The sequence below is a fragment of the Tamandua tetradactyla genome, chromosome 4, assembly GCF_023851605.1.
Source record: "Tamandua tetradactyla isolate mTamTet1 chromosome 4, mTamTet1.pri, whole genome shotgun sequence".
NCBI lineage: Eukaryota > Metazoa > Chordata > Mammalia > Pilosa > Myrmecophagidae > Tamandua > Tamandua tetradactyla.
This window is the reverse complement of record NC_135330.1, coordinates 142772410-142782236: the sequence shown is the minus strand read 5'-3', so window position 1 is coordinate 142782236 and position 9827 is coordinate 142772410. Positions and strand designations below refer to the sequence as shown.

General features: G+C 43.2%; 1 pseudogene; it reads right to left on the bottom strand.

Annotated features, from left to right (window-relative positions):
• Positions 1-875: 875 nt before the first annotated feature.
• Positions 876-9292, bottom strand: LOC143680513 (translocon-associated protein subunit alpha pseudogene; annotated as a pseudogene).
• Positions 9293-9827: the final 535 nt, after the last annotated feature.

Genomic DNA, 9827 nt, shown 5'->3' with positions numbered 1-9827 from the left:
TCAAACTGAATTCTTGTGGAAGCAGTCTGACAATGCCCATGTCCTACTTGGGGGAGGTGGGAGGGAGAAATGAGTAGCATTTATTTATGAAAACCAACAAATATTTTCTGGAACTTAAAAAAAGTACATGAATTTTTATGTAATCAGGGACTTTTTATGAATTATTACCTAAATGTTTTCCATTTAGCCCAAAGTTTGTCCCAAGTGTGGGTTATTTTACTACTGTTTTCTCCTTGTTAAAAAAAAAAAAAAGATGGGATTTATATAACAAAGTCAGCAGAAAATTTCATACTTTACGATTTTATTGCTAGAAGGGTCCCCAAATTTCTTGAGCCCTTGGGAAGATTCCACAATGTGCATATTTTAGTAACAGTAAGAGAAAACAATAAGAATTTCTACTACTAAAAAGTAGCTACTGTGCTTGTGCCTTTAGAATACTAGCTGTAGAACCACCACCACCACTGTGACCAAGGGATGCTCCGAGCCCTCAAGGTAGATTTGGAGCTATTCGGAGGGAGATGTAAATTGCTTTCTTTCCTATAAGTCTAGGCATAAAATCTACCATCATGTTGGGCAGATGTACATTGTGTTTGGAAGAGAAAAAACACAGAAACTATCGATAAGGGAGAGAGACAAGGCACTATATTTAGTATCCTAAGGGCATGTTTCAGGTATACAGAAATGATTCTTATGAGACCCACTGCTTACATACATTACACACATACACAGATTTTAGTCATTTAAAAACTGCAAATTTGTTACCTGACAGAATGTGGTGCATTTTCAACAATATTATTGCCATTGGCCACTGCTCAGGCTACACATCAGTCCTAGTTTACGTCTATGGTCATAGGGCTTCTCTGTGCTCATTCCTTTCAAACTGAAAAATACTCAGGCAGTTTAGTAAATACTGAATTGTTGCCCCCAAATTCCACGTATCCAACAGATCCCACTGATCTCTACTGTGCCCCTTTTCTGGATAGTCTTCTGGGTGAAGCTTTATCAATCTGATTCAAAGTGTTATGAGAAGTCCATCTAATATCAACATCAGTCTAATCTGATATGTCCATTTCCATTTTCTTTGTGGGTCTTTTGTTGCTGTCTACATTCTAAGAATTGATTAAGTCCAAAAACCACCAGTAGCTGAAGACTAGCATGAAGCATGTATGTAAAGATAGTTTCTTCATCTAACCCTTCCTCTCTTTCATTAATTTTAACTTATTGAAGATAGCATCTTAGAATGTATTGCCATTCAAATCTTTAAATTCAGATTCATGACTAGATCAAAAGGGCAAACACCCATGCACTTATAAGGAGGAATGAAGGGGGACTAGAAGTTTCCTCTGAGGCGGCACTACATGTTTAAAGGAAGAGCTGTGATATTCTGGATATAAAACTGGTAATCCTAAGGATAATGGAATGAAGCACCTAGGGAGTTAACTGGAGAATTTTCTGTACCTTTGTTTTTAAAGCCTATCGGGAACCTCATAATGCTGTTTGCTCCTTCTTCCTTTTTAAGCGGGAAAGCTGTGTCTGTACTTGGTGAGACTTCAGGTTCATCAGATATATCTTTTTCTCCTCCTCCCAAATCTTTTCCCAACTGTATTAGTTAGGGTTCTCTAGAGAAACAGAATCAACAGGGAACACTTGCAAATATAAAATTTATGAAAGTGTCTCACGTGACCATAGGAATGCAGAGTCCAAAATCCACAGAGCAGGCTGCGAAGCTGATGACTCCAATAGATGGCCTGGATGAACTCCACAGGAGAGGCTCACCAGCCAAAGCAGGAATGGAACCTGTCTCCTCTGAGTCCTCCTTAAAAGGCTTCCCATGATTGGATTTAGCATCACTAATTGCAGAAGACACTCCCCTTTGGCTGATTACAAATGGAATCAGCTGTGGATGTAGCTGACGTGATCATGACCTAATCCTATGAAATGTCCTCATTGCAACAGACAGGCCAGCACTTGCCCAATCAGATGAACAGGTACCACAACTTGGCCAAGTTGACACATGTCCCTAACGATGACAGTCCACCCCTTGTCAACTTGGCACATATATATATATATATATATCACCTTAGACCATACTTAATTTCCAAATGAAAACAAATAAGCACACATTTTTTCTTTTACCTGACAATACTCAACTGTCCTGCATATAAATGGAAACACATTAAATCTCTCCAGAATAGCGTGCAAATCCTTGGGCAACATTCATTCTTAAACTTGATATCTTACAACTTAAATAGTATAACACAAACAAAACAGCATTACAGTCCTCGTTTCTGTAACTGATCACGTGGTCGAAGTTCATATTTATCACTACCTTCTTCCACTACCCATTCCATGTTCCCTTTCCCCTCAGCAAGCACTTCAGCTGGCCGTGGTTCTTTGCCTGGTGGGGTGACCCAAACCTTCATTCCTGAAGTCTCAGAGCCATTAGTGGTCCTGCCTGGATTGTGTTGTTGCAGTTTTCCATTGATTTTAATCACAGGGCATGGTAGTACTAATAGACGCCCCAGGGGATCTCCTATATTCCAAGAAAACTCTTCTTTACCTCCATTATGTAGTTGCAGTCCTACTTCCTTCTGATAGTCAGGGTCAATTACCCCAGACAGTAATGTAATCCCCTTCTTGGTGTGTTGATCCAGAGGCATAAGTAGCCCAAAGTAGCCAGGTGGCAATCTTAACTTCCAGTTCAGTGGTATCACTGTTGTTTCTCCTGGAGAAAGCACACCCCGTTTTGGAACTAAAACCTGTAGACCAGCAGAACTCAGGGTAGCAGGGACAGGAAGCAAAAATTTTCCTAGTGGATCACTAGGAGTAATAGTGAGTGGCACCACACCCATTTCCACCCCTTGGTTCCTGGACCCATGGATCCTGGCTATGGGAGAAACAGCACCATACAGCGGACGCTGATTCAGAGCATACACAGCTTCCTGGAGAACATTACCCCAGCCTTTCAAGTTTTTGCCACCTAGTTGGCACCGTAATTGAGTTTTCAAAAGGCCATTCCACCGTTCTATCAATCCAGCTGCTTCTGGATGATGGGGAACATGGTAAGACCAGAGAATTCCATGAGCATGTGCCCATTCCCGCACTTCATTTGCTGTGAAGTGTGTTCCTTGATCCGAAGCAATGCTATGTGGAATACCATGACGATGGATAAGGCATTCTGTAAGCCCACGGATAGTAGTTTTGGCAGAAGCATTGCATGCAGGGAAAGCAAACCCATATCCAGAGTATGTGTCTATTCCAGTTAGAACAAATCGCTGCCCCTTCCATGAAGGGAGTGGTCCAATGTAATCAACCTGCCACCATGTAGCTGGCTGGTCACCTCGGGGAATGGTGCCATATCGGGGGCTGAGTGTGGGTCTCTGCTGCTGGCAGATTAGGCACTCAGCAGTGGCTGTAGCCAGGTCAGCCTTGGTGAGTGGAAGTCCATGTTGCTGAGCCCATGCATAACCTCCATCCCTACCACCATGACCACTTTGTTCATGAGCCCATTGGGCAATAACAGGAGTTGCTGGGGAAAGAGGCTGACTGGTATCCATAGAACGGGTCATCTTATCCACTTGATTATTAAAATCTTCCTCTGCTGAAGTCACCCTCTGGTGTGCATTCACATGGGACACAAATATCTTCATGTTTTTAGCCCACTCAGAAAGGTCTATCCACATACTTCTTCCCCAGACCTCTTTGTCACCAATTTTCCAATTATGGTCTTTCCAAGTCCCTGACCATCCTGCCAAACCATTAGCAACAGCCCATGAGTCAGTATACAAACGCACCTCTGGCCAGTTTTCCTTCCAAGCAAAATGAACAACCAGGTGCACTGCTCGAAGTTCTGCCCACTGGGAGGATTTCCCCTCACCACTGTCCTTCAAGGACACCCCAGAAAGGGGTTGTAATGCTGCAGCTGTCCACTTTCGGGTGGTACCTGCATATCGTGCTGAACCATCTGTAAACCAGGCCCGAGTTTTCTCTTCCTCAGTCAATTCACTGTAAGGAACACCCCAAGAGGCCATAACTCTGGTCTGGGAAAGAGAAGGTAATGTGGCAGCAGGAGTGGAAACCATGGGCATTTGTGCCACTTCTTCATGTAACTTACTTGTGCCTTCAGGACCTGCTCTGGCTCTATCTTGTATATACCATTTCCACTTTACAATAGAGTGCTGCTGTGCACGCCCAACTTTATGGCTTGGTGGGTCAGACAACACCCAACTCGTGATAGGCAACTCAGGTCTCATGGTAACTTGGTGGCCCATGGTTAAGCGTTCAGTCTCTACTAAGGCCCAGTAGCAGGCCAAAAGCTGTTTCTCAAAAGGAGAGTAGTTATCTGCAGCAGATGGTAAGGCTTTGCTCCAAAATCCTAAGGGTCTGCGTTGTGATTCTCCTATAGGGGCCTGCCAAAGGCTCCAGACAGCATCTCTATTTGCCACTGACACTTCCAGCACCATTGGATCTGCTGGATCATATGGCCCAAGTGGCAGAGCAGCTTGCACAGCAGCCTGGACCTGTCGCAGAGCCTCCTCTTGTTCAGGTCCCCATTCAAAATTAGCAGCTTTTCTGGTCACTTGATAAATGGGCCGGAGTAGCACACCCAAATGAGGAATATGTTGTCGCCAAAATCCAAAAAGACCAACTAGGTGTTGTGCCTCTTTTTTGGATGTGGGAGGGGCCAGATGCAGCAATTTATCCTTCACCTTAGAAGGGATATCTCGACATGCCCCACACCACTGGACACCTAAAAATTTTACTGAGGTGGAGGGCCCCTGTATTTTTGTTGGATTTATCTCCCATCCTCTGACACGCAAATGCCTTACCAGTAAATCTAGAGTAGTTGCTACTTCTTGCTCACTAGGTCCAATCAACATGATATCATCAATATAATGGACCAGTGTGATGTCTTGTGGGAGGGAGAAACGATCAAGGTCTCTGTGAACAAGATTATGGCATAGGGCTGGAGAGTTGATATACCCCTGAGGTAGGACAGTGAAAGTATATTGCTGACCTTGCCAGCTGAAAGCAAACTGTTTCTGGTGGTCCTTACTAATAGCTATTGAGAAAAAAGCATTTGCCAGATCAATAGCTGCATACCAGGTACCAGGGGATGTATTGATTTGCTCAAGCAATGATACTACATCTGGAACAGCAGCTGCAATTGGAGTTACCACCTGGTTGAGTTTACAATAATCCACTGTCATTCTCCAAGACCCATCTGTTTTCTGCACAGGCCAAATAGGAGAGTTGAACGGGGATGTGGTGGGAATCACCACCCCTGCATCTTTCAAGTCCTTAAGAGTGGCAGTAATCTCTGCAATCCCTCCAGGAATACGGTATTGCTTTTGATTTACTATTTTGCTTGGTAGGGGCAGTTCTAGTGGCTTCCACTTGGCCTTTCCCACCATAATAGCCCTCACTGCACGAGTTAGAGAACCAACGTGGGGATTCTGCCAGTTGCTCAGTATGTCTATGCCAATTATACATTCCAGAACTGGGGAAATAACTACAGGATGGGTCCGGGGGCCCACTGGACCCACTGTGAGACGGACCTGAGCTAAAACTCCATTGATCACCTGGCCTCCATAAGCCCCCACTCTGACTGGTGGTCCAGAGTGACGTTTTGGGTCCCCTGGAATTAATGTCACTTCTGAACCAGTGTCTAATAATCCCTGAAATATCTGATCATTTCCTTTTCCCCAATGCACAGTTACCCTGGTAAAAGACCGTCAGTCTCCTTGGGGAAGACTTAGAGGAAGGTTAACAGTATAAATTTGTGGCAGTGTAACAGGTTTCTCCCCCATAGGGACCTGGCCTCCCCTTCATTCAAGGGGCTCAGGGTCTGTAAACTGTTTCAAGTCTGGAAATTGGTTAAGGGGCCGTGACTCTGTGTTTTTGTAATTCAGGTTAGACTTCTGTTCCCTTGACCTAGAACTCTTTTGTTTATACAGCTCCAACAAGAATTTAGTAGACTGCCCTTCTATTGTATTTCTAGGCACCCCATGATTTACTAGCCAATGCCACAAATCTCTGCATGTCATATAATTTTGATGCCTCCTTTGAGTTTGTTGTCTATTATAATACCCACGTCTACCCTGTCTTTGGTGATTAAGTGCTGCCACCTGGCTTCTGCCAACTCGGGATCCTGTCATCCCCATTGTGTTTAAGGATTCCAGCTCAGTGACAGCAGTTCCTACAGTAATATCTGACCTACAGAGAAGTGCAACCACAGAGCTCTTGAGGGATGATGGTGCTAGTCTCACAAATTTATTTCTCACTGTTCTGGTAAAAGGTGCATCCTCTGGACATTCCTGGGGTGTAAGAGCAGGCCTTGCATGATAAATCCACTCTAACATCCCAATCTCTCTAAGCCTCTGGATCCCCTCATCTACATTATACCAGGGCAGTTCTGGCATTTCAACCTCAGGTAATGTTGGCCACCTTTTGATCCATGTTTCAACCAACCACCCAAACAAGCTGTTAACACCTTTTCTAACTGCTCTAGCTATAACATTGAATGCAGAATCTCTGCTTAGTGGGCCCATATCAATAAATTCAGCCTGATCCATCCTTATATTCCTCCCACCATTATCCCACACTCTTAAAATCCATTGCCACACATATTCCCCTGATTTCTGTCTATATAAATTGGAAAACTCACACAGTTCTTTTGGAGTATAACGTACCTCCTCATGTGTGATACTTTGTACTTTACCTTTAGGGGCCTGTTGGGACTTTAGTCTAGTTATAGGTCTAGAAGAAATGAGGGGTGGTGGGGGTGGGTCATTAAAAGAATTAGAAATATCTTCCAAGCCATTTGCTTCAGGGCTTTCATTTGCAGTTTCATCTGGTGAAACAGGATTAATAACTCTAGGGCTAATCCCTTCAGGAGGAGGTTGGGTGGCCAATTCCTCAAGGCAGGCTGGAGGTGGGGCAGCTATGTCCTCAGGGCAGACTATTACAGGGTTATCTAAAGAAGGCTCAGCATGGTCTAGGGTTTCAACCTCACCCCCAACATCATTATCAATCCATATGTCACCATCCCATTTTTCAGGGGCCCACTCCTTTCCAATCAATGCCCTCACTTTAACGGCAGACACCATGCAAGACTGAGATTTCAGTTTATGTTGTAAAGTTGCTACTCTAACAATAAGATTCTGAGTCTGATTTTCAGAGATCTCAAGTCTACGGCTACAGGAAATAAAATTTTCCTTCAGGATACTCATAGAAACCTCTATATCTTTCAGACGGCACTTAAGCTTCCTGTTTGAAGCCTTAAGCCCATCCCTTTCACCCTTTAATGTAGACAGTGTATCTAACAACAACCAACCAACATCTCTATAACTCTTATTTCTACAAAACTCTGTAAAGGTGTCAAAAACATTATCCCCCAGAGTCTGGCTTCGTACAAGCGAAGCATTAGGAGAATTGAATGATGATATTTTGACTATTTCCTTTGCCAACTCAGTCCATGGATTGGGAGTGTCATTCTGACTATGGGAATCAGAGTCCTTAGTGTCTCTGAGCCCAGTCAGAGTAGAAAACCATTCATAAAAACCCATTTTTAAGATTCTGTTCCTTAAGAACCACTCCTGGTACCAAGATGTATTAGTTAGGGTTCTCTAGAGAAACAGAATCAACAGGGAACACTTGCAAATATAAAATTTATGAAAGTGTCTCACGTGACCGTAGGAATGCAGAGTCCAAAATCCACAGGGCAGGCTGCGAAGCTGATGACTCCAATGGATGGCCTGGATGAACTCCACAGGAGAGGCTCACCAGCCAAAGCAGGAATGGAACCTGTCTCTTCTGAGTCCTCCTTAAAAGGCTTCCCATGATTGGATTTAGCATCACTAATTGCAGAAGACACTCCCCTTTGGCTGATTACAAATGGAATCAGCTGTGGATGTAGCTGACGTGATCATGACCTAATCCTATGAAATGTCCTCATTGCAACAGACAGGCCAGCGCTTGCCCAATCAGATGAACAGGTACCACAACTTGGCCAAGTTGACACATGTCCCTAACCATGACACCAACTCAGCTCCTTGTTTTCAATCATTGAATCTTCTGCTGGCTCTTAATCTATTGGAAGATCTTGAGCCACTAGTAATAGCTTCTAAGCCCTCCATCTGAACAAAATGGTGGCAGGGAATGCAAATATGAGCAGAAGAAGATGAGGAAGGAGTTTATTGTTTGGCCAATTGAATGTTGAGTCCCCATCTGCAGATCTGTTGGGGCTCTGCAGGAGATAGGGGTACTATTCTTCAGCCAGGCTTTGAGTCAGGAGGGTCTCACTGTGGTTACGGGTTTCTGTGTAAGAAGTTATACTGTGATCAACTTGGAAAGAATAAAATCAAGGTCATTTGGGACTTCACTGGTTAAATAGCAGATCATTTGGATCCATAGGCCAAATCATTTAGAATATATCCATTTTGCTCTGGGAGAATTTTGTCATATTTCTCCACTTTTTTATCCCAAAGTAATTTTTATTAACTTCTAAAGTGGGGTGTGGCAAGGTAATCTTCAGATTCCCACTATGAATAATAAATGGCAATGCTTCTTATTCTTCAAAAAGTTAATATTTAATTCATTTATCATAATAATTTACATATTATAATGAATGCCTTTGTATTATAGCATTTCTCCACCTTACTCAGAGTTGGCACCCTTAGTCTGGGTCTTTATATTGTTTCCAGTGAAATGCAAATCACCGAGGTCAATCGTCCTCAGAATTTCATAGTTTTTAGGAACATCAATTGGATGTCTGCAGAGCCTGGAGATGACGCTAATTCAGTCCCTGATATAGGTAAGTTAATGCTTGGCCCTAAAGTCAGTGTTACTCTAAATGGAACAAAGTTGTCCTTTCTCTAAATCCCTCCTCCCCAATTTCAAAGTGTTTCTAGAAAAAAAGGAGGAAGCTCCAAACACTGTTAAAATAATGAACTTTATGACAATACTAATCTAAACCAAGGTGAGAAGCACCGGGTTCTTATAGAAGAATGAAACTGATACATTCTTTATTTCCTTTATAAATACCAACTTGTAGTAAAAATCCTGGTTGAGGTTCACAAGTCTTGGCATAGTTCTTACAGAGTTAGTGGCTGGTTGAGATCCCTGGGTGCTCAGTGAGCTATTCCTTTATTCCAGAATAATTTTCCAGACTCCAAACTAATCCCTTACCGTGGATACTGACCTGAATCTCACATCTCTGGATCCAGGTTATTTGGCTTTGCTCTTTTGGCGTAGTAATCTGGTCCCTTTTTAGATTCTTAAAAGTCCTCATTTCCTATGCTTGGCCTCAGAACTATTGTCAGCTTCCTCTTGGTTTCTATCTTTGCTGGATAGTTTCTATTTGATTTGCAAAATCCACACTTCTGTGTCCTCTCTGTCCTATTCTCTATTCCAGTAGGCCGACTTTATAGACTGTATCAACTAGCCTTGCTTGCCCTCTGGTTTCCAGTGAGGTTTAGCCAGTGGGACACACAGGCAGGAGATTGGAAGGTGGTACAAGATGGAGATTGGGGTATTTACTTCCCAGACTCTTTTCTTGTCTCTTGACTATCTCTTGGCAGTAGCAGTATTCTAATCCCAAAGCTACAATTCCTGTCAGACAGCCTTTTTCTACTGTTGCTGGTCTTTCTGGGTTCCAGTAATAGCTCCAGCTCGCTCCTTGTGGTAGGCTGAATAGTGGCCCCCCAGTGATATTTGTGTCCTTCTATCTCCTAAGCTGTGAATGTGCCCTTATTTGGGAAAAGGGTTCCCAAACTAGTTATAGAACAGATTTCAGAGTTTGCTATGGGTTAAAGTTCCATAATTTT